This window comes from Myodes glareolus, chromosome 26 (genome assembly GCF_982192425.1).
Source record: "Myodes glareolus chromosome 26, mMyoGla1.1, whole genome shotgun sequence".
NCBI classification, from domain to species: Eukaryota; Metazoa; Chordata; class Mammalia; order Rodentia; family Cricetidae; genus Myodes; species Myodes glareolus.
In genome coordinates, this window is record NC_142051.1 from 21,167,405 (window position 1) to 21,194,289 (window position 26,885).

The window sequence follows — 26,885 nt, forward strand, 5'->3', positions numbered from 1 at the left end:
TTTACCTAGAAAGGAAGACAAGCCCCTCATCCTTACAGTACAATCAGTGAAGGGTGATCATAGACTAACTCTACCCTCTCTGTTTTCTTCCTCCCCTTCTTCTGGAACATACATAACATCACAGGGGCCGGGAAACTCATTTCCTGCCTCCCTCTGCATAGGCAGGCATGGGTGTGCCCTGTGTTGTTCTTTTCGTTAGTGACAGGCAGGTATTACTGGCCAGCAGGTACCAGGAATGGTGCTTCTGGACCGCGCCCCTAGGCAAATGGATGCTGTCAAAGTCAGAGCGACAGAAATCCCAGGTTGTCAGACTCCATCCTTGCCCAGCCTCACATGTTCCTTTATACTGATTTTCAGCCATATGGAGTTTCTTTTTTTCTACCTTTCCCCCTAAATGTTTAAAATTGGGATAGAATTATGTAAGTTTCCTCTTCCTTTTCCTCCCTTCAGTTTCTCCCAGCTGTCTTCTCTCAAACCCCTCCCATGTTCACCTCCACGGGCAAGGTGATATCTTCACTTTTTTGAGCTATATTTGTTTTATGTGTTTATGTGTGTGTGTGTGTGTGTAGATATACAACACACACATCTTGCTGAGTCCATTTTTATGTATATGGCTGATCACTTTGCTTTGGATAAGAAACTCATCCCAATAAGAAGCTCATCCCTAGTAGAGGCTAATTCTTGGTTGCCTGTAGTTCTTTGTCTAGGGGTCAGACTCCATAAAATCCCCCCCTCCACTTTGTGTTAACATGTTAGCATGCCCATTGCCACTGTTCTGTTCTTGTTTATGAAGTCATTTCTAAAAGAGACCGTCTCACAGCATACGTCTTGATATTCTTGCTCTTACAATATTTCCACTGCTTCCATCTCAATTATACATAAATATAAGCATATACATGTGCACTCACACACAAATGCACACACACACACACACACACAGACACACACACACACACACACACACATACACACACAGTGTTCCGCACAGGAACCATAGACTAACAAAGACCCAAGAACCAGACATGAGAAATCTTTCAAATGGTTGGTCAGGGTAGTCCAAATGATTTCCACAAAAACATAGTTTATTGCCTCTTGGGGGTTTAGGGCGGACCCCTTTTGCTGAAGACACCACACACTTAGGACACAGGACTCTGATAACTTAAACTGGATCTGACCTAAAATGGTCCTATCCTGCAGCTCCTATGACCCATGACATTGATCAGTATGGCAAGATATGCATAAAAGTACAGTAAGTGACACTCCCGCATGACAATGAATAGGTGTCTACTTGAAATCAAGACCGACTCAACAGGATGGAAATCATGCCTGGTACTGGAGACCTATAATGGGGCCATAGACCTTAGAAAAGTTTTACCTCCATTTTGCTAGACAGCATGATTCCTTCCTACATTCTAAATCCTACCTTGTATCCACAGATAAGTGTAGCTACTGCCCATCATCAAATCCTCTATCTACAGAAGATGGGGAACATCACAGAAAACCACAAATGAATCCAATGGTGGGTAGCCCAGTTCCAGTGGGTACATTCGCATGGAGTTTCATTTGCTACAATTTCATTTGGCTATCTGGAATCTACAAGAATTCAGGTGGTGTTGGTGTTGGTGGTGTGTGTGGAAGATGCAAAAGACCAGCTGCTGCCCCTGAATTCATGCTCCAAGGCAGTGTCTATTTGGAAGGGGGCGGAGAGGTGATAGAAGAGGAGACACACACTTCATGTAGGGGTCAGAGTCTGTTATTCCTTCAATTCTTTCTTCCTGCCACTCCTGTATGCTTTTTTCCTTCTTCCTCTTTTTCTTGGATGCCTTCTCCTCAGGCTCTGCTTCTCAGTTTAGTCATTCTAAGAAGACTTTTTTCCCCACATCCTCCCATCTGTGCTGGATGTTTGTTTTCTAGATCTCTATTGTCCTATCCATCATTATAGGCTGTAATAACCTGGTCCTTTTTACTAAAAGGAGCCGTATCTGTCTGGGATTCCTGGTGCCAGGCGGACCTCCTGAATCATAATAATGATGTAAAGACGCTGTTAATTGGATGAATGGATGATGAATGAATTCAGCGATGCTTATATCATGTTGGTGCATTCAGAGTAGAGTTCCATCCATTGAAGTCACGTCCCCAATAAACCATCAGAGCAAAATGCCAAGGCAGGATTTACGACTTTTATTTGAGGTTTGAATATTGCTTATGAGGCCTTAAAACATGACTGTAAAGATTACTTTTAGTAGACTGGTTAAAAATATCCTCACATATGCCCTGACTTAATTATTAGTTATAAAAGAAGAGAAGGTACACACACGATGGTGCCAGTTTATAACTATGCGATTTCATGTGCAGTAATTTTGGTCACAGGCAAGAGTTTGGAACTGAGAACAGTGGTGGTTTTGTTTTTGCTTTTTTTGAAATCTGAAGTAAATAGTTGGATGCAGGATTGAAGATGGCATAGTAGTCATCCTGCCTCTTATGTGCAATAAATATCAGGGAGAGGTTCTCTAGGGGTGTCCCAACAAGCCAGAGAAAAGGAAATTTCCTCTGAGGACAAAGTTCAGAGATTATTGTGATTAAGATGGCTGAAAATAATGTTTATGAAGCTGAGAGAAGCTGATTATTGTGACTTTGAGCTTTCTAAGGTGATATCTAGTAAAGGCTATATATACATCATCACCTTATATCTTGACAGTTTGTCAAGCTCATATAATTTAGAGGAAGGGGAACCTTCATTTGCCCTCAGTGCATCTATGGGTTTGAGACTCAGGTGTGCTAGTGGCATTAGCTGGGCATCATATCCTTAACACTTTGCTTTCTCCACTGCTCCGAATTTGGTTTTCTCCCTTCTGTCTTTTCCCCATCGCTCGCCGAGCTATTCTCCCCTTGGCTCTTGTTTTATTCTAGTCTCTTTATCCTCAGCAAATTTGCTTCATCTATTGAAGCAATCATGTGAAACTGAGGTTGGCTAACTCTTTCTATAAAGGGATAGATGCATTGTAAATATTTTAGACTTCCAGACCACCTGATACATGTTCCAAATAATCAGCTAGGATTTTACAGGACACAGGCAGCTACAGACATTGGATAAATGAGTGGATGTGACTGTCTTTCAGTAAAACATTTTTATGGACAAGGAACTTCATACAACGTTCACATGTTCTGAAATATCATTCTCTGTATTGTTTATTCCAAGGCAGGAGTGGGTCAACTTTGGTTTGCAGTTCAGCTTACTAATGTCTGTTCTAAGGCATGAATTTGACTGGAACTTATTTTTGTTACACTTGGGTTATTACTTCATCTGTTGTGACTATTTAGGCTTAAGCTACATAAAGCTGACTGGTTATTCAATATCAGATGATTAGCCCTGAAAACATACATACACACCATATACAAACATATTACAGATATATATGTATGTAACAACATTTTTAAAAATAAGCCATGAATTTGAAAGAAAATGTTGAAAGGCATAAGAGTTTGGCGGGAAGGGGGAAATGATATCATTACCTTATAATATCTGTTGACATAGGTTTTCTGTCCTGCCCGGTTCCCACAGAGGTTAAGTCACAAAGAAATCTCACAGAAGTCTACATTAGTTATAAACTGATTGGCATAGGAGCTCAGATTTCTTATTAACTCTTACAACTTACATTAGCCCATTATTTTTGTCTATGTTAACTACGTGGCTTGGTACCATTTTTGGTGAGGCAGTCTCATCTTGCTTCTTCTGTGGCTGAGTCACAACTTCAGACTAGGACTTTCTTCTTCCCAGAATTCTCCTTTTCTCATTGACCCGCCTCTACTTCCTGCCTTGTTGTTCTGCCTATACTTCCTGCCTGGCTACTGGCCAATCAGCGTTTATTTAAAATATATTTGACAGAACATAGACCATTAGATAGAAATATCTAATAGAAAAGACATAACTAGGGAGAAGAGAAGCTGGCACATGTATTCCTTGGGTTCTGCATTGCTATGTGCAGTGTAAAATTACAAATGCTCTAAGGAGGAAGGAGGAGACTGTGAGAAATTAACTTTTAAAAATATTTTATTTTAGCTGGCCTGTGGTGGAGCATGCCTTTAATCCCAGTACTTGGAAGGCGGAGTCAGGTGGATCTCTGGTTTCGAGGCCAGCCTCATCTAAGGAGCAAGTTTCAGGACAGCTAGGACTACACAGAGAAATCTTGTTTAGAAAAACCAAAAGAATTTAAAATTTTTTAAAAATGTCAATGGACTTTTATTACACATTTTTTTAAATAAGAGGCGTATATTTTGTGTGGCTCTCTTTACAAAGTAGATTAGCAACCTGGAAACAATAGTTGAATAGAAAAGGTAACTTGTAACTCCTAATGGTATCTGTCCTTTGCTATTTTAGCTTATGAAGAAAAAGTCTTGTTCTGTTGGTCTATTTTGTTTCCTTATTCCAGTTCACTTGCTCTTCACTTTCTAGTTTTCATCTGGATTCTAGTTTACCACATCTCTACTAGTCTGCAAGGCAAAGCTTCTCCTGTTTTAGATACAATCCTTTCGTAGTCTGGAGCACCCACTCTGCTTTAATTCCGTCTGATAAAATGTGCATTCTCTCTCCAATAGAATTCTAAGGTTGTCTCCTCTCCTAACTCTTTCCTTTAATTTCACTCTGCATTGTGTTATCTCTTGTAGAAACTGAGCTTCCTTCAGCAGTCAGAAAAAGCTCCATCTGTGTTTATTGGAATGTTGACTGATAGGAAGCTCAAAATTTACTTCTTGGGGAATTGATTCAACTCTGGAGAAATAGGGCAGGGATGGAGCATTAGATCAAGGGACACTTTAGGGTACTATGGTTGAAAAGCAACAAAATTCAAACCTCAAAAACACAAACAAGAGGGGTTGGAGTAAATATACATTAAAAAAACCCTCAAAAATCACAGGACACCAGGGAATGTGAATATGAAGGAGGACAGATGTTCAGAGTACCTACAAAATACATGCCCAGCTATGCTGTGTTCAGGCTTTGGCTTTCCATTGCATTTTAGAATGAGAGAGAGAGAGAGAGAGAGAGAACGAATGTGACTGGCCATCCAGAACCAGAAACCACCTTGTAGACGGGACATGGTAGATAATTGCCTATGACACTTCCAATAAGGTCTCATAGAGTGGGCAAGAGACCGTTTTTCAAAGAAAACGAATGTTAAACCCCTATGTTTAAAAGAATATAGATGCCTTTCACAAATGCTTGGGACAGTAGTCCTTGTTTCTTCTCCATACTTCTCTTGGAGAAGTTGCCCTGACTGGACTCTGGAGGTAGCAAACTAGGCTTGGACCTCCAGTCTGTGGTAATGAGTTCAGGTGGGGGTGATAGAATTTCTTTCCTACGGTCTGTCTTAGGAGTCTTGGTCCATGGTGTTAATGGGTTTTGCCCCTGGGAGTCCTTCTAAGAACAGAAGAAAGGGGTAAAGATGTGGGAGGAAAAAATCCCTGGCATTCCAAGTAGAGAAGAGAAATTCAGACTTTACAAAAGCTATTTCTGGATCTAACTCTGAATCACCAACGGGCTTTGTTACTGGTTCATTTCCCCACACAGGGAGTAAGAACCATAGTGGATGGTTTTTGATGAATTGTTATTGCTATTTTTTTAACCCAAAGCAGAATGATTTTCTGTAAAATTTGCCTTTACCCAAGAGGAAAGAGGAAAGAAAAATAACGTCATCAATGATAAAAAAATATTGATCTCTAAGTATTTTGAGCAAAAAAGTGGCATCAAGATTAGAATCAAGAAGAAATCTGAGGAGGAAGATAGCAAATGACATGAGACCTAAAATGATAAGATTCAGGGAAACAAATTCTTAAGCTAATATCCTTAGAGTATGTTGGACAATGAAAGTTACAACAGCCTTGGATGGGAGCCAATTACTGAGAGGAACAATGAGAGTGAATTATTACAATATTATACAAAGTAGCTTCATTTGTCAGGATGCACCTAAAAGGCCAGCACAGCTGTGGCAAAGGGACTCACCAGAGAACACACGGATACATTGAAGAAACCACACGGAAGAGTATACAGAACCCACCAGGGTTTTGTGTAAGAACAAAAACACCCCGAGCCTTCCAGTTAGGGATCTAGCACAAGAAGCGATTTCTTGGGAAATTCACGAGTCTCCGCAAGTGTCCGGGCACACTATTCACACTCACACTGGTGTGTGAGTTCCAGGACGTGCCCTAGAACTGTCGTCTCGAGATTAGCGTGAAGCAGACAGGAAGTACAAGCATAGACGCAAACAATACGTTCTCTTCACACATGAATCTGGGGAAGTCACCTACAGCTGTAATCCAAAGATCAGAAAGTCAGGAAGAAGGTGCACATATAAACTGTCTCAAAATCCTACAGTAGCAGATCAATGGACTAGGCATCATGATAGATCACTGGTTAAAAAACAGCATCCATTGCCATGGGACAATGTACATCAGAAATGGGGTCGGGGTGGGGAAGAGGAATGATGAGGGGCAGGACCAACTCTGATGTGGGAGTCACCTCTGTGTTCTGTGATTACCATTAATGAATAAAGAAACTGCATTGGCCTGTTGATAGGGCAGAACTTAGGTAGGCGGGGAGGACTGGACTGAACGCTGGGAGAAAGAGGGTGGAGTCAGAGAATGCCATGGATCCGCTGCTGGAGATAGATGTGCTGAAACTTTGCTGGTAGGCCACGACCTTGTGGTGATATACAGATTAATAGAAATGGGTTAAATTAATATGTGAGAGTTAGCCAATAAGAAGCTAGAGCTAATAGGCCAAGCAGTGATTTAATTAGTACAGTTTCTGTGTGATTATTTCAGTTCTGGGCAGCCAGCACGAACAAATAGCCCTCTCTCCTACACAACTCTGCTGCTGCAGTGTCCAGCAAGGGGCAGGACCATCCATCTTTCAGTTTATTTTTTGTTTCTCAAAGTTCATGTGGACACATAAATTAATTGACACAGGTTAAGTTGCATCAAGAATCTTAAGTGCATGGACATCTAAATATTTAGTCTAAAGTTTCCTAATTTCATCAGCAATAAGAAAGGTGGAATGGAGTTTGAGAGCATGAAACCCTAACATCCACTACAAGTTTGCTCTGTTTCATGTTTTGGTGTTATTCGTGTGTGAGTATATATACATATTAATAACCCACATATGCTTTTATGTGTTTTACTATTTTAAGCATAATTGTGCTATTGTATTTTTGCTTTGTTTATACATCTATATGTTACAAATATAGTTCTTAGGAAAATAATACTTACAATTAGCCTCCTGCTCTCTCCTTCCCTCTCTCTCTTCCTCCCTCCTTCCCCTCATGTGTTTATGGTTATCGCTAATTGTAGCTAAGGAAGATACAGGCAAATGTGTCTGTGTCTCTGAGTGCCTTTCATGGTGGATTAATAACTAATAACTAATAAGACATGTACTTTTTGTTTGTTTTTCAAGAAAGGACTTCTCTGTGTGGTCTTGGATATCCTGGAAGTCATTCTGTAGACCAAGCTGGCCTTGAACTCAGAGATCTGCCTGCCTCTGCCTCTTGAGTGCTGGTATTAAAGGTGTGTGTCACCATCACCTGACTGTACTTTTTTAAAAAAGAGAATACTTCTACTTTCCACAGTTCTTTGGCTCTTATTTATAGATTGCCTTTCCCATTTTCTTATTTTTCTCTTGTATCACAGGAACTCTCATTTAATATAAAATGCTTGATCTTTGCAAGGTACCAGTTTGCCCTCTAGTTACCCCCCTCTTTATGCAGCAATAAAAGGGAATACAACCGCAGTGAGCTAATTTTTACCCAATTTCCTTCTCCAAGGGAAAGACGAGGGACTATAGTTTGACCTCAATAAAACAAAATGGATTTGTAATAATGGCCTACTAGAGAAAAATCCATTAAAGTCATTTCAGATTATGAAAAAAAATTGTTGCGATTTTCAAAGCATATTAAAGTTTTTAATATAAATTTAATTTTCTTATTGCTGAAATAAAATTAAAGTGCAATTCTTTTCTCATTTTCTGTTTGAAAAAAAGTACAAAGGTTTGGGTTAACCACCCCACTGAGTACAATATACATGGACACAGTGAAGCGTCTCAAGATTAGCACAATTTACATAGATTCATTGGGAGCCATTTGTTATTAGCACTTGTGAGCCTTGGGAAGTAGTATGGAAAAGAAAAAATAGGTTCAGAAACAAAGGTTCCCAGATCTCTCAGATAAAAGCGAGCAAGAAAACAGACACACTAACAAATTCTGCTAACTTTCTAAAAATTGTTTATGTTTTTTATTAGTATTGGTGTTTTGCCTGTATGTTTGTACATTACATGTGAGAGTGTTGGAGCCACTGAAACATGGCAGTTGTGAGCTGCCATGTGGGGGGTAATGGGAGTTGAACCCTGGTCTTCTAGAAGACCAGCCAGTGCTCTTAACTGCTAAGCCATCTTTCCAAGCCAAATTCTGGTAGCCTTTTGTAGGAGGGGACAGCAAAATATCTTGAGCAATACTTTGTGACTGTGGTAGCTGAGGCAGCTATCTTCCCCCCCGCCCCCAAAGCATAAAAGTTTCTTTATTTTTGCCAGTAGTTTTTACAAAAATGCTTTCTAATTGAAATAGAATTGCATCACTTCCCCGCTTCCTCTTTCTCCTCAAGCCCCTCTCATGCTCCCCCACTCTCAAATTGATAGCCTCATTTTCTTTGCATGTCATCATTACATAGGTATATGTATATATACACACGTACATATGCACAAATATATCAATACAACCTGCTGAGTCCTTTGTGATGTCTGCATGTATATGATTTCAGGGCTGACCACTCTGCACTGGACAATCCATTAGGGCCTGATCCCAGGGAGAGGCTAATTTTTTTTTTCTCCAATAGTCACTCATTGTCTGTAGTTTCTTGTCTTTGTCTTATTTCTGGAGCCATGATGGAGTCTAAGAGAGACTGTTTCAACGGAGGCCTCCTGGCGTTCTGGGTCTCACAATCTTACTGCTCCCTCTTCCACGATGTTCTCCGAGCCACAGATGAAGCCCTGATCCAGACGGCCATGTTTCGGTGGGATCCCATGGAGCCACGAAGCTCTGTATTGCAGCTGTGGTTTTCCGGCGGCGTGTCTCCATCTGTGGTGTGGGAGAATTGTCTGTATTCTGTCAATCATGTTTTAAATAAACACTGATTGGCCAGGCAGGAGGTGTAGGTGGGAAAACCAGACAGGAAGTGGAAATGGTGTAAGGAGAGCAGGAGAATTCTGGGGAGGAGGAAGTTGATTCCTCCCACTCCTGCCCAGATCACTGAAGCAGCAGGATGTGAGCTGCTCCACTGAAAAAGGTACTGAGCCACATGGCTAACACAGATCAGAAAAATGGGTTAATCAAGATGTGAGAGTTAGCCAGTAAGAAGCCTGACCTAATGGGCCAATCAGCATTATAATTTACAGAGATCTGTGTGTGATTTTTCTCTGGGACTAAACAGCTGGGCAGGACAGAAACCCGAACAAGCAGGCCCAGCCTTTCCATGTTACACATCTGCTGTAAAGAGAGACTTCTTTGGTAAGGGGTGGTAGCTACGCATCTCTGGAAGTGTAAGAGTAGGACTTAGAATGTAGTAGTGAATCGTGCTGGGCTACCAAAGTGGTAGCAGGGAAGCTTTTTCTTGTAAAAGGAACGAGCAGTGGGCCGCATTCCCGCCACCCGGTTCCTGGCTAGCTTTACCCGAAATAATTACATGGAAACTGTATTCATTTAAACATTGCTTGGCCCATTATCTGTAGCCTCTTATTGGCTAACTCTTACATATTGATCTAACCCATTTTTAATAATCTGTGTAGCATCACGAGGTGGTGGCTTACCAGGAGGATTCTAACCTGCGGCTGTCTTGGAGAGGAGAGTCATGGCGTCTGCCTGCCTCTGCTTTCTTTTTCCCAGCATTCTGTACTGTTTACTCTGCCTACCTAATTTTCTCCTATCAAAGGGCCAAGGCAGTTTCTTTATTAACCAATGAAAGTAACGCATAGACAGATAACCCTTCTCCATCATTTTCTCATGTCTATGAATTCACTAATGCTGGGAAATTGACTACGTTTTCAGTACCAGGCATAATTTTCCTCCTGTTCAGTGGGCCTTAAGACCAGTTAGATGGTTTTTGGTTACTACCACCATGGTACCGCCTATTGTACCTTTACCGAAATCTTGCCATGCTGGTCACTATGGTTCACAGGTGTTGCAGCAACTCTTGAATTGATTCCCTACTGCCGCAGTTATTGATCTATTACTATTCAGAAGCAACTGGAGCAAATTATGAAGTAACACATATCATTAGGGGATTGCTTACCCTTTCAAAGGGTTAGTTCATGACCATCAAGGTGGAGATCATGGCTGCAGCAGACAGGCAGGCACAGCATTGGAGCAGTAGCTGGGAATTCACATCTGATCCAAAGTCTCAGGCAGAGAAAGAACAAGACTGGGCCTGGTGTGAGGTTTTTAAATAATCAAAGCCCAGCCAAGTGATACACTTCCTTGAACAAGGCTACATCCACTCTGACAAGGCTATGCCCCTTCAACCTTTTCAAATAGTTCTGCCAACTGGAGACCAATCATTCAAATATATAAGCCTATGTGGGTCTTTTTCTTCCTAATCACCACAGTCCCTGTATACGGGTTTCTGTGGTTACTTCATGTTGTATACTCACACTTGAGGCTTTTCAGTTAGGGACTGCAGATGAGAGAGACCATGTGGTGTTTACTACCTCATTCAATGTGCTCTTTTCTAGGTCCATCCTTTACCTATAAATTTTATGATTTAATTTTCCTTTATAGAATGATAGTGTGTTTAGTAGTTCATTCCATTTCCTTACCCCCTCATCTGTTGAAGGACATTTAGGTTGTTTCTACTTTAGAGGAAGTGTCGAGAGACTGTGCTTTCATTTCCTGACTTCCCAGAGCCAAATAATCACACAGAAGCTATATTAATTACAACACTATTTAGCCACTGGATCAGGCTTATTACTAACTAGCTTTTATAACCCAACCCATAATTCTTATCTATGTTTAACCACATGGTTTGATACCATATGTCAGTAAGGCATTCTCGTCTTGCTTCCTCTGCATCTGGCTTGTGATTGAATCTCTCTGCCTTTCTCTTCCCAGATTTCTCTTAGTCTGGTTGCCCCACCTATACTTCCTGCCTGGCTACTACCAATCAGTATTTTATTAAACAAATGCAAGTGACAAATTTATACAGTGTACAAAAGTATTATCCCACAGCAGTCCCCCCCATTTTTCAAAACAAGACCCTAAATATTTTTCTTTTAGTTATCTTTTTGTTCCTGACCATTATTCATAACAAATTGTAACCAACACACTAAACAAAGACAAACATCCATAATCCATTTTTTTGAGAATGTGGACATAGTTTTTTAGGCTACTTCCTGCTGATTGGGGGCACTGATAATCTTATGGGGACCCAAAGAAAATTTATGTTTATGGTCAAATTCTAACTGGAGTATTCTGTGAAGCTCGATTATCTCAACTAGCAATCATGAGGCCATTCTGGATGCAGAACTCAGAGGAAACTGCAACAGAGATGCTCTGAAATGTTGGATCATCTGGGCCATCTGTTTCCATTGGAGATTTTTCAGAGGATCTTCCTTTACCAAACCTTATTTTTCTTAACTCAGAACAAATCCATAGCCCCTCATTTTCTGTGGAAACAAAAGCAAAACCTCTTCTACAAAGTAACATACCTTTTGACTTAAATTTTGAAGTCAAGGCATTTTTAAAATATATAGGTTGGATTAATCTAGCAGCATTTATAATCAAATGTCTTTTAGCAGCTGTTACTTCTTCAACAGTCAAAGGCAACACAATACCATACAGTATCCAGATTCTCATTGTATTTTCCATCTTTATGTGGCTTTTTAAACTCTATTTCTTTTTTTTATTTTTCGGTGTTTTGAGACAAGGTTTCTCTGTGTATCTTTGGCTGTCCTGGAACTCACTTTGTAGACAAGACTGCCCTTGTACTCTGGAGATCCTCCTGCCTCTGACTTCTGGGATTAATGGTGTGTGCTGCCACTGTCAAGCATTCAACATATAATTTTAAACACACTGTAAACCATTCAGAGCCTTTTTTGGTCTAAATCTGCTTTTATTGTATGCCTCTATTTTTCTGACCACATGAGTCTTTAATTAGCTAAGCAATATGGCTAGGATTAAAGCAGTAACTTTGGTGTCTGTATCTGCCCCCCTCCTTGGCTTCCTGAGAGTATAGCTTCATGGCAGAGGTCCTGGCAGGAGCTATGGTTTTTATCGCAACTCTATGAAGTGTCTATGTCCATCCCACCACAAAGAAGCATGCTAGCAGCTGCTCAAAACACACCATTTAAGTGTTTTTGGTGGCAGGACCTTTTAAAAGAGCTGCGGTATTTGCTGCTAACATTGAGTCAGGAAGCCTCTCTTAAAGGAGCCACACCTCTGCTTGCCCCTATCAAACAGAGCCCACCCAAGATAATGCTGCTACAAAGAAGTCATGCTTGATTTTGTTCTTTTGTGTGTCTCGAATCCTTTTTATTTTTTTAAAGTAACCAAAGGTTTCTATCCTGCCCGGTCTCACAAATGTTCAGCCCCAAAGAAACACACACAGGCTTATATTAACTATAAACTGTTTGGCATATTAGCTCAGGCTTACTATTAACTAGCTCTTAGAGCTCAAATTAACCCATAATTCTTATCTATGTTTAGCCATGTGACACGGTATCTTTTGTCAGTAAGGCATTCTCATCTTGCTTCCTCTGTGTCTGGCTGGTGACTGCATTTCTCTGCCTTTTCTCTTCCCATAATTTTCTTGGTCTGGTTTTCCCACCTATACTTCCTGCCTGGCTACTGGCCAAGCAGCATTTTATTAAACCAATATGAGTGACAAATCTTTACAGTGTCCAAAAGCATTATCCTACAGCAAGGAAGACTCGTTTGCTGTTGGGGACGATGCAAACAGATGCAACCACTCTGGAAATCAGTGAGGAGAAGCCTCAAAAGAAACAAACAAAAAACAAACAAATAAATAAAATCTAAGAAACTCAAAAAAATCCAAACTGACGAGAAATCTTCCATATGATCCAGCTGTACCACTTCTTGTCATATAACCAAAGAACTCCTTTATCAAAGATACTTGCTCAGTTAATGGTTTTTTTCTACTCACTTGGAGGTAAGGGCTACACTTTATCATCCTTCTCTTGCCTAATAGGGTATTTCAGGTATTGTTTCATTGCATAGCCAGACCACTTAGAAGGCACAGTCACTGTAATGGCTGTGCTGGATAGTTTTATGTCAACTTGATGAAAACAAAAGTCATCTGAGAGGAGAGAACCTCAGTCAAGATAATGCCCCATAAGATCAGGCTGTAGGCAAGCCTGTGGGACATTTCTTTTTTAAATTAGTGGTTGATGAGGGAGGGACCAGCGTTTTATGGGTGCCGTTATCCCTGGGGTGGTCCTGGAGTTTATAAGAAAGCAAGCCATGAGGTACAATCTAGTAAGTGGCACTCCTCTATGGCCTCTGTATCAGCTCCTGCCTCCAAGTTACTGCCCTGCTTGAGTTCCTGTCCTGACTTCTGCAGTGATGGACTATGCTGTGGAAGTGTTAATCAAATAAATTCTTTCCTCCCCAAATTGCTTTGGCCATGGTGTTGCATCGCATCCATAGTAACCCTAACCAAGGATGCCAGAATTAGACAGAGCAAAACAACTTCAGGTAAATGACAACATTGTGGGTAGCATTTTGTGGAATATAGTGGTTGGGGGAAAGATTTCTATGGATTTAAAAATGAGTAAATACCTGTAATTAAAGCCAGTTTTTATCCAGGTCATTAATATAGACTGAGAACAGTTATCCTTGATCCAGAGAATCGACATCTCAGAACAGCAACACGTGGATCAGGACGTGTAGATGTTACAGAAGAAAAGCAGATTGAATGTTTCCAATGTTCTGCTTCAGACTTCATTTTAATAAATGTCTTGATCTTCTTGTATGTGAGTGAGTATATGGCTAATATGTTGTAGATAAAAGATGTACATTGCACTTTTAGCTGCATATCCTTTTTCTAAATGCCTGCAGGTCCCTCTCAAATTTCATACTTTGGCTAGTCCTAGTCTAATGAAGAACTTTGAAGTGCCATTAGACAGAGCCCTGTGAACTACCATTTAGAAGAAGTTGTTTTTTTTTTTTTTGAATGGCCAGCTGTCTACCTCAGTCAATCTGCATTGACAGTCATTTGAACCAGCAAGGCCATCTCATGTTTAGGGCACTGTAGTCTATGTGTTATTACTACAATAACCATCACACTTTAACCAATAAATAATAGAAAGAGGAACAGCAGAACTTGTGAAATGGAAAATATTTGCTAAGAGTTTCTAAGTAGAAAATTCAACTTGGAAATTCTTAGATTATTAGTCTGTTCCATATCACTATAATAAATTTACAAGAAAGTAACTTACCAAGAACAAAGGTTTACTTAGCTCATATTTGTGGATGCTCACATTTATATTGAGAGTTCTAATGCTTGGGCTGCTAGAAAGTGAGACAAACCATGTCTGCAGCATTTATCTGAAGAGCAACTCATAATTACAGCCAGGAAAGAGGAAGAGAGAGAAACTAGAGATCCCTGTCTTCCAGAACATACTTCAAATACTCCCACTAGGACTCATTTCTCCTTTCATTATAATTTTTCTTTATTATGAATTTCATGCATGCATATAATCATATATATAGAGTATATAATATATATGACATATAATATATCAATATAATATAATCATATCACATATAACTTCATTTCCCTCACCAGCACATATCTCTCCCAACATGTCTCTGTACCAACTTCACATTATATCCCCTTATAGATTTACAGCATTTCCCCAGATCAGTATTCTGGGCACCAAGCTTTTGTGTTCTGGGGGTTCTTATAGCACAGCTCTTCAAGTCATAGCAGATAGTGGTCACAATTTCCAACTGCCGAATTTGTTCACTTTTACTCTAAAAGTCTCAACTGAGTTTTACAATTTATGCTTATTTATTCTCAGTTGACATTTCAGTGTTTACAGTGTTCTAAGGTAAAGATTTCATCCTGGTTTATTAAACTATCAGATTTGTGTGTAGCTATTCCCCCAGATGGAAATATTCCTTCCCATAAGATTCAGAAAGTTACAAGATTCACAGGGACCCTTCAAGAGGTTATGGAGGCAGCAAACGCATTCTGGGGAAATAGAAAACCTTTAATGGAGCTATCTCCAAATCAGGCAAGGAGCTTCAGAGATGCACTTCTGAGAAATCACCCATGCTGAGGTGGGCTGAGGTGGGCTTTTGTTGCTTTAAGTGTGCAAGAATTACCCATTATACTCAGACAACCCCATATATCTAGACTTGAGTAGAATCATTTCTTTGGTCTGTCATTAGTGCTCTCTCTATGGTGACTAGACATTTGTTCATGTCTTCTGCATAAAAGTCCCACAACACAATCATATTCTGCAGGTGAAAGTACAATAAACACACATGGTTTGATACTCTAAAAATTTGTTCAGCCAACAAACAGAGCAAGCAATGTAAGTATTTGGGTGGCAGTATGGCGAGAAGAAATTCGTATTTTTCTCCATATTTCATATGCCCCACCTGAGCTCTATTGATTCTTCAAGCCAATGAAGTATCTCAGAGGGCTGCTTCTGAGATAGGCGCTGTGATGTTGTTCACCTTATCTAAGATGCTCATGACTTAGACTCTCAACAGCTTTACAGAAAACCAAGAAGGCAAATATAGACAAACAAGATTGCCATGGAAAGCAAAAGTGAGAAATGACAATTTTCAACACGAGCTTTGAGTCTTCCAGATGATAAAACCTGCTTAAGTGAAATGTCTTAGCCCAGTTACCTATGCCTGTCAGATTTGGTTTATACTAATAGGATGTTTATTTGTCCTATGTAAATAAGCAAGTCAGAGGAGAATCATGCCACTTGTTTGTAAATCTTTTCTTTCAAGTCCAGGTGTTGAATCAACCTCTGTGCTTTAGACATTGTTTTCAAGATGAGATGGGACTTTTATTGTTTGAAATGAAGAATGTCCTTTCAAAAAAGCATTCCCAACAATTGATATAGGATCATTAAATCCATTTGTCTTTCCCATGCCAACAGAATTGCATATTTTTTTTTTACATCAAGGCTGGTGGTACACATGTTTTCCTTTGGCATCTCCTAATGCTCTCCTTTAGTGTCTGCACTGGAAAGAAAGAAGTTTCTCTTGAGTTGCTGTGATTGCTCTTGCTTACTAAGGTCTCAAATAAGTACATTCACTGAATCTGATGCATTGGATAAGCTAAAATCTGTAAAAACTGAGGGTTTATGTTTTATGGACTGTGGAAGATGGCACTTTGAAAAGATATATTAATAAATTATATCTATATTGAACAATATAATGGGACAAAAACCCATAATAAATGAGACTTGGCTAGTGTACTGGCTGGTTTTGTGTGCCAACTTGACACTTGTTAGACTCATGAGAGAGGAAGGAGCCTCAGTTACAGTTGAAGAAATGCCTCCATGAAATCCAGCTGTAAGGCATTTTCTCAACTAGTAATCAATGGCAGAGGCTCAGCCCATTGTGTGTGGTGTTCGTCTCTGGGCTGGTGGTCCTGGGTTCTATAAACCAGAAGAAACAAGCCAGTAAGCAGCCTCTCTATGACCTCTATGTCAGCTCCTTCTTCCAGGTTTCTGTCCTATTTGAGTTCCTTCAGTGAGGAAAAAATGTGATATTGTCCTCTGTATGCTGTGAATACCATTGGTGAATAAAGAAACTGCTTTGGCCTGTTGATAGGGCAGAACTAGGTAGGCAGGGAAAACTAAACTGAATGCTGGGAGAAAGGAGGCAGAGTCAGGGAGAAGCCATGTAGCTCCGCCAGACGCAGATGCTGAAACATTAGCCAATAAGCCACAGGCGTGTGGCATTACACAGATTAATAGAAATGGGTTAAATAATATGTAAGAGTTAGACATTAAGAAGCTAGAGATAATGAGCCAAGCAGTGATTTAAATAATATAGTTTCTGTGTGATTATTTTGGGGTAAGTGGCTGGGAACTAACTAGTGGCCTTCCCCCAACAAGGAATAGCAATGTGGAAGTGTAAGCTGAATAAATCCCTGCCCCCAACTTGCTTTATGGCCATGGTGTTTCATTGCAGCAATAGAAACCCTAAGACAAGCAAGTGAGAGAGGGACTTTTCTGACCGACCTGAAGAACTTGATCTTGGACTGAAATTGCAAAGAAGAGTGTCTCGACTCTGTTAAGGGGTAGTGAGCATCAGACATAGGAAACAGATTTTCAGTGTGTTAGACTTATTGGACATAGAGGGAAACAAAGTCTGGTAAAGAAGAAAGAGAGTCTGGGCTTGGGTGGGGTGGATCCCAAAGAGCATGGAGGCTCTGCAGAGGATGCTGGCAGATCTTACTCTGCTGTGTTTAAATGTGGGGTGGAGACAGGGGCTTGTTTTGCTCTCCAGTAATAATGAAAAGCTATTGACACTTATAAGAACATAATTGGCGCTAAAGGATCCATTTTAAAAAGATACGATTTGCCTTGGTTTATTTTCTCAGTTCAAGTTAATACTTGTTAGAAAATTAATCATGACATTTCGGGTCTTACATGCAGAGAGACATACTAAAGTAGCCAAATAGGAACTCCCCAGACATAAAAATAGGGTTGCATTTTCTCTTGATAGCAGAAAAGGTATCCTCTTTTCAGAAGGAACTGGAGTATGAATCGAACATCTGAATACTAAGGAGAAATAAAACAGCTTTTTCTATAACCATTAATTGCCTCACTTTTCCTTATCATCTTGGCTTCATGGAAGACCGAGTGTTATGTCTAAGAAAATGCTTTTAGGATGGTGATTTTGTATTCTCAGTGGACCAAAAACTCGAGTTTCATCAAATTATATGAAAATGATGAATGTCTGGGATGATAGATACATCAGTTACCCAGATGTGAACATCATACATCTGTACATGTACTAAGATGTGGCACTGTACCCCCGGAAACATGGGGAATTACTATGTGGCAATTAAAACATTTTTTCTTAATAAATAACTAACAGATCAGCTTATTATTCAGGTTGACTTCTACACACAGATTAAATTTAGTTGATAGATGTGCAGGAGAGTAGAGGTATTGCATAATGAATGATCCCTTGATCTCTCACAGACAAACAAGTTGCCTGAACATCTGGACTGAAGTATAAACATGGACTGTGGTTTGGGGGTTGGCATGACTTCTAACTCCAAAGAGAAAGTAGGTTTCCTCGGTTTGAGAGTGTCTGTCCTCAGTGGTACCAGAGACAGCAACCTGGCAAAGTGAAGATGTTCCGCTCTGACACTTGATCTGATAAGAGGCAGGTGCCCAAGCACCATAGCATGGAGGCTGGTGACTGACCAAAGGGAGGCAGGCAGTGCTAGGGACAGTCTGGGGTTGGGCATGCAGGCAGGAAGTAACTGTTTCTATGTGTTGTGCCGTGATTTCTCTACTCTTCTCTTTCCCTGAAATAACTTATATTTCTATATTCCGATTTCTTCCGAGAGTGCTATTATCACATATGCAAATAGAATTCTTATAGTTTTCATGAAAATGACTTTCCAGAACGTCTGTCTCCGCTCCAGAAATGGAAATCTGGTTTTCAAACCTGTGCCATCTGAGAGAAGGAATGTGTCTAAAGTCACCTTTGGGTTAGCTGTGAGCGTCTTCACAGCCCTCATCCCACAGGGCCTCTTACTCGTTAGTTACAGAAGGCTTCCTGGCTGCGTTCAAGGTTTTGGATCACTCTCTTTGATAATACAAAGTGTTGTCAGAGAAAATTCCACTCTCTCCTTTTAAATCTTGTATTGAATGCAGACTCATGGAGACGTAGCCTTGCTGAACTGAACAATATGTTAGAAATCATCTTGTCCAATCTCAGGTTTTGAAAAGCAAGGAATAGGGGCATCTGAGATAGGGTCAATAGGGGCCCAGTCAGTGAAATATTTGTTGTACAAGCATGAGGGTGAATTTGATCCCCAAACCCAGGTTAAAAAAAATAAACAGACATAGTGTCAATCGCTTTTAATAGCAGTGTTGGTCAGATGGAGGCAGACAGAGCCCTAAGGCTCGCTGGCCAGACAGCCTACTCTGTGAATCTCTGGTCTGGGGAGAAACCATGTTTAAAATCTCAAGATGGACAGTGTCTGAAGGACACCAAAGGTTGAGCTCTGACTCCCACAATTACCTCCACACTGATGCATTTGTACCCACCCACATATCAAAATATGCCCCGCCCTCCCCACACACAGAAGAAAAGGAATATAGCGTTCTAGTATGCATTGCCTAATGGAGCGCCTTCTGGCTTCAGGTTCTGAAGTCTCTCCATTAGGCAATGTGAGACTTCAGAACCTGAAGCCAGAAGGCTCAATTGGACCCCATTTATCATCCAATCAGGATCCACATTGCCTTTCATCTGCAAGGCAGGGATGATACTAAAATAATGTCATAATAGCCTCTGACTTCAAGAAGCCAAAGGCACTAATCTATAAAATTTAAGCATATTATATAAATAGAAAGATTCATTGTCCTATCCTTTTAATTGTCAATAACTGGAATAAGAAGAAGAATCTCTTGGAGTCATCAGAGGTTTTAACAAAACCCTGATGATTCTAAGCCAGAGGGTAGGACTGAGATACAGGCCTGGGCAGAGTCTGTAAGGGAGAGATGGTGGTCTGTCACCTCCTGGCCTGCTGTCGTCCGAGAAGAGGTTACCACTGTTGAGTGACTCTGTCGGGCTTAGCTTCTGGCCTCTGGCAAATGACTAGAGTGTGGTTCTCTTCAGTGATTATGTGGAGTTTCGCTCAGGGAAAAGATTGTTTCACTGTGGAGTGAGTGAAGTTTGAGCTTAAACACTGATCGCAGCACCAGCTATTTTGCTTTGAGCATTTAAGTGTGTTTCCTGAACTCTTTGTATCAGTAGAACGGGGATAATAGACACCTGTAGGCATTGGGTTGTAACATGTGGGGCCGGCTTGTTGGGGTTTCTGTCTGGCCCAGTACCCCAATAAGCCAGCAAGTCCCAAGGAAAATCACGCACAAGACTTCATAAGATTATAAACTGATTGGCCCATTAGGTCAGGCTTCTTGTTAACTCTTATAACTTATATTAACCCATTATTCTTATCTATGTTAGCCATAATGGCTCCGTACCTTTCTCAGCTGGGCAAGTTACATGCTGCCTCTTTGGTGGTCTGCGCAGGAGTGGCTGAGGAAGTTTCCTCCTCCCTAGCCTTATCCTATTCTCATTGCCCCGCCTCTACTTCCTGTCTGGTTGACCCGCCTATACTTCCTGTCTGGCCAATCAGCGTTTTATTAAAATACATGATTGACCGAATACAGATAATTCTCCCGCACCATTGGGTAGAAGACACACATGCACTCTTTCTTTGATCCTGGCCAGGGTTAGCTGTCTGGCATAATTTTAGATAGGGTCCAAATGTCATATGATATTTTCTAAAACTCTGCCAGCTATGGAGAACAAAATGGTAAAAGCTTTAGAGAACCACTTTATTATAAAGTAATCATGCTACCTATATTAGGGCTGAGAATTCACCCTAGGAAGCGAAAAATAGGTTACCACAAAATAGCCCCAATCTGGCAACAGCCAAGGAGCTAGCGACCTGTGAATACATGAACAAACCATGATCTATTCATACAGCAAAATATGCACTGCTGTAAAGCGTAATGGAACGCTGACCACATTTGAAATAAAATAGGCGAGTCTCAAAACGCTCAAGTGGGAAAATCCATACACAAAAGTGTATGTGCTATCGGAGAGCATCTCGATGAGCTTTGAGAGCAGGTGAAGTTAATCTGTATCGGTAGGAGTCAGAACGGTGGCTGTAAGAAGGCTAGAATGCCTAGCAATTAAGAATACAATTAGGGGCACAGCTGGGATACCCAGCCAGGCTTGCTTATCCCTGGGAGATGAGGTATTTCTTGGGGAGGCAACTTTGGCTTGAAGATCTTTCCCCTCCTACCCAGCAATGAGTTGGTTTTGCTGAATGTGTTAGAACGCACACAGTGATGACACACCCATCCAAGGTTCCCCCTTTTCTCTGCTTCCGTTCCCATTTTCTCTTGGATAGACTTTGTCTGACTGCTCACTCTCTGGCCCTCTATGTATTTTCCCACTTTCTCTCCCTAGAGAGTACCCATGTCTTTCCTGGATCATTCTGTCTCCATGCTTCTTCTTGATGGATTTGATTAAAAACCCGTGTACTGTTCGCACATGTGGGTGGAGAGAAGGAGTCACAATCAGACACTCCCTTCTGTGCACACTCAATCTTCTTGCTTTCCCCACTTGCTCCCTGCAGATCTGCAGCATCTTTAGCATTCAGACACATTGTCAAGATTGTGGAGCATGTACTAGGCCCTCTCGTACACCTTCTTGACAGTAAACATGTAGCAGGCGACAAGAGCCATCTGTAGCTTGAGAACACATCTAAGCCATTTTTTATTGTTATGACGCTGTTAAATATCACACCATGATCAGAACGAATCATGGGCTGTTTAAATCTTGCTTGATCTCTTTCAGGCAAACGCTAACTTTTGAAGTTCTAATGTGCATCTTTATTATTCCCCAGTTTAAATCAGAAAGCGATTTACAGCTTCCTCTATATTTCCACTCTAATGGAAAAGCTCATTAACAATCCTTTCCCTTAAAGAAATCAAAGTAAAGATAAGGGCTGAGTGGTTCTCGGCAATGTGCAATAGAGAACCCTCGAGATACTTTACTTTTTAAGTAAAATATTTGTGACTTTTAATCTAATTTTAGGGAGACTTATTTCTCTGTGTGAATTAAATTAAAAAAGATACTTAGCGGATAAAGGTAGAGTGAGCAGATTATGGTAAGCAGGGCATTAAGGATAATGTGTGACAGAATTACTCATTAAAAATAATACTTACAAGCTCTCTGTCCCCACCTCCAGTGGATCACACAGATCTTCTCCTGCAAGTTCCTTCCCCTAACTCATCCAATTATCCCAGCCCCCAACTCCAGCAGGCATTCCCCGAGAAACCCTGGGCTACTCCAGCCAGGGAAGCAGTTAAGTTAACTGCAGAGCTAATCCTCCAGTTTCATACTCAGCTCTGCAAAGCTTCTGCTGCAGACTCCTCTTCCCTACCGCCTCCACCCCCAGTGGGTCACACAGGTCTCCTCCAAACTTCCTTCCCCCAGGTCATCACTTTATCCCACTTCCCCAGTCCCAGCAGGCATTTCCTGGGATGCAGGTAGCATCACTGAACCATCTCCTCTTCTTTGCCTCTGTATCCAGTCCCCCAGTTTCACCTCCACATATCTGCTGAGGCCCCCCTCCTCTCTGTCCCCATCTTCACTGGACCATGCAGATCTTCTCCAGCCTTCCTCCCCACTCATCTTTGATGCGGGAGAATTGTCTGTATTCTGTCAATCATGTTTTAAATAAACGCTGATTGTCCAGGCAGGAGGTGTAGGTGGGAAAACCAGACAGGAAGTGGAAATGATGCAAGGAGAGCAGGAGAATTCTGGGAAGGAGGAAGCTGATTCCTCCCACTCCTGCCCAGGCCACCAAAGCAGCAGGATGTGAGCTGCCCCACTGAAAAAAGGTACAGAGTCACATGGCTAAAATAGATCAAAAAAATGGGTTAATCAAGATGTAAGAGTTAGCTAATAAGTAGCCAGACCTAATGGGCCAATCAGCTTTATAACTTATAGAGATTTCACTGTGATTTTTCTTTGGGACTAAACAGCTGGGGGGCCGGGCGAGACAGAAAACCCTAACAAACAGGCCCCCTCATGTTACACATCTTGTTATTTCAGCCCTCAGCTCCAGACGGTGCCCCTGCTAGAGAAGTAAGCAGGTCAGTGAAGCAGGCAGGCGAGCTTCAGGTCTTCACTCTCCCTCCTCTTCTCCATTTCCAGCACCCCCAGTCTCATCCCCAACTCTGGGCAGATTACCTTGCGGCCTCTCCTCATTCTCTGCCCCCCCATTTGCTCTGGAATATTAGTTTAAGATGTGTTGTATTCGCTTATATTGTAGAACATTTGGTTAAGGATGCAAAGATGTGTCGCATCCTTTTATGTCGCCTTTGTTTATCTCTGTAAGGCTGTGCTATTTTGCCTGCCTAAAATACCTGATTGGTTTAATGAAGAGCTAAACCTGCTGGTGGTGCTTCATGCCTTTAGTCCCAGATCTAAGGAGGCAGAAGCAGGTGAGGAACGAGAAAAGGAGGAGAGGAGGTCACCGGGGGCTCTTCACTGAGCCACACAGCCAACCATGGAAAAAGAAGGAAAGAAAGATATATAGAGAATAAAGAAAGATAAAAAACCCCAGAAGCAAAATATAAAAGTTCAAAGATAACAGGATAATTTAAGTTAGAAAAGCTGGCTAGGATCAAGCCAAACTAAGACGTGGCATTCATAAGAATAAGTTTCCATACATTGATTTGGGAGCTGGGTGGTGGTCCCCAAAGAGTATGAAAACAACAACAAAAAAACCCCTTCTCACTTTCTGCCCCAGTTCCCAGAGGATTAAAGAAATCCTGGTGGAAAACCCTGCTTTTACTTCATCTGTAGACCTTTTTAGCCACCTCCCAACCAGCCTAGCACCTATTCTAAGTGTTGTCCCTCAATCCACGACACCTTTTGCCAGGAGCCCCCAGTGGCCACCCCTAGCAGGATCCTAGAAAAGTTTACTACCAGGTAAAGGACAGCCACCATACCTTCCTAAGAACCAGAGAGGGCAACAGAAATTAAGGAACAACACAGACACACAACAAAGATAAGACCAGATATCAGAATTGCAATTTCCTCAAGACCAGATGTCTAGATACTAGCATAAAACACATTAACAGCTATATATCTATGTCTCAGAGCCGGGCGGTGGTGGCACACACCTTTAATCCCAGCACTCGAGAGACAGAGACTCGAGAGACAGAGACTCTGTGAGTCTGAGGCCAGCCTGGTCTGCAAGAGCTAGTTGCAGGGCAGGTTCCAAAGCTACAGAGACACTCTGTCTCGAAAAACCAAAATAAAAGTCTCCAATAGAGCCTAGCAATGCTACCACTGTAGATCCTGAGTATTCCAACATAGCTGAAGCACAGGATAAAGACCTGCTTTAAAACAGCCTTTATGGAGGTAATAGAGGCCCTTAAGGAGGAAATAAACAAAAATCTTTTAAAGAAGTCTGTGGAGACACAAACAGTGGGTGAAAGAAAAGAATAGAACTGTTCAAGACCTGATAGTGGAAATGGAATCAATAAAGAAAACCCAAACTGAGGAAAATTTGGAACGTAAAAGTTTAGAAACCCAAACAGGAACCTCAGAAACAAGCATCACCAACAGAACACTGAAGATGAAAAGGAGAATCTCAAGCGTTGAATACACGATAGAAGAAATGAATAGCTTGGTAATGAGGAAAATATTCAGGAAATCTAAATGATAATGAAGAAAACACTCAGGCAAGAAGTATTCAGGAAATCTGGGACCCTATGAAAAGACAAAAGGCTAAGAATAATAAAAATAGATGAAGGAAAAGAAACCCAGGTTAAAGGCTAAAGATTGTCAACAAAGTCATAGAAGAAAGTTTCTCTAACCTAAAGAAAGAGATGTTGATCAAGATACAAGAAACATGCATAATCTTAAATAGACTGGAACAGAAAAGACGTTCCCCTCGGCACATAATAATCAATTTAATAAATGTACAGAACAAAGAAATAGTATCAAACACTGCAATGGAAAAGGTAAAGTAGCATATAAAGGAAGCTCTGTTGGAATAACACCTCACATCTCAGTGGAGACTCTAAAAGTCAGAAGGACCTGGGCAGATGTTCTACAGACTCTAAGAGACCACAGATGCCAGTCGAGACTATACTCAGCAAGATTTTTAATCACAATACATGAAGAAAATAAGAAATTCTATGGTAAAACCAAATTTAAGCAAAATCTATCTATACATCCATCTTAACTGAAGGCACTAGAAAGAAAATTCCAACGTAAAGATGTTAACCACACCCAAGAAAACACAGAGAATATATAATATGACAATCATAAATGTGTACACACACCCCCCCACCACCAAAACAACAGCAAAGTAACAGAAATCAAGGAACATTTTTCATTGATATCTCTCAACATCAGTGGTCTCAATTCCTCACCAGCCCCCCCAAAAGACACAGACTAGCAGAATGGATTCAAAAACAGGATCTACGCTTCAGCTGTGTCAAAGCAGAAACACGCCTTAACATCAAAGGTTGATATCACCTCAGGATAAAATGGTTGAAAAAGATTATAACAAATGGACCTAAGAAACAAGCTAGTATAGCCATTTTAGTACCCGACAAGATAGACTTCAAACCAAAACTACTCAGAAGACACATGGAAGGCCATTGTACACTTATCAAAGGAAAAGTTCACCAAGAAGACACTGCAATTTTTAATATCTATGCACCAAACATGAGAACACTCAAGTGTGTAAAAGGAACACTACTGCAGCTTTAATCACATATTGACCCTCACACACTGACAGTAGAGGTCTTAACACCCTGCTCTAGCCAATAAACAGGTCTTCCAGACAAATCTAAGCAGAAATGCTGGAGCTAATGGGCATTATAAACCAAATGGACCTAACAGATATTCACAGAACCTTTCACCCAAACACAAAGGACCACACCTCCATCTCAGCACATCATAGGACATTCTCCCAGACTGACCACATACTCCGACACAGAGCATGTCCCAACAGATACAAGAAAATTGACACAACACCCTACATCTTAAGGCTGGATATCAACAACAACAGAAACAACAGAAAACTTACAAACTCATGAGAAGAAGCAAGATGTGACTGCCTCACCGAATAAGATACTGAGCCACGTGGCTAACATAGATAAGAATAATGGGATAATATAAGTCATAAGAGTTAATAAGAAGTCTGAGCTAATGGGCCAATTAATTTATAACTAATGTAGAACTCTGTGTGATTTCTTTAGGACTTAACAACTGCGGGAAACAGACAGGACAGAAACCCCAACAACACTCATGGAAACTGAACAACTCATTAACGAATAAAAAAATGGGTCAAGTCCAAAATTAAGGACTTTTTAGAATTGAATAAACAATGAAATCTCAGCATATTAAACTTAGGGACACATGAATACTGTTCTTAGAGGCAAGAGGCACTGAGTATCAACATAAAAATTGAAGTGTTCTTATACTAGTAATTAACAGTATATTTGAAGTTGTTTGATCTATAGTGGTGTCCTGCCCTGCAAGATATGCCAGAAAAAGTGTAGCACAAAGCTTATGGAAGTAAATGGCCAATATCTGGTTCGACTTAAGGGTCACTTTATGAGATAGAACCCCCATTTGACAGTGCTTGGGTGACCAAGAACCTGAGACTAGGAAGCACAGGAACCTAGGGTAAAACCAAATACTGCTGTAAAAGGCAAAATAAAACAAAACAAAACACAGCAAACCAACAAACATAACAACATTATAAGAAACATAACAATAATATGCTTTTTTTGAGGTAGGGTCTCAGTATGTAGCTTTGGTTGGTCTAGAACTCACTATGTAGACCAGGCTGGCCTGGAACTCACAGAGATCCTCCTGTTTTTGTCTTCTAAGTGCTGGGATTAAAGGAGTGTGCCACCATGTCTGGCACTTTCTGCTATTCTCATAGATGAGTGCCTTGCTCAACCATCACCAGGGAAGCTTCCTCCTGCAGCAGATGGGAGCAAATACAGAGACCCAGAGCTAGAGACTATGCAGAGAGGAAGAGTCCTTGGAACACTCAGCCTT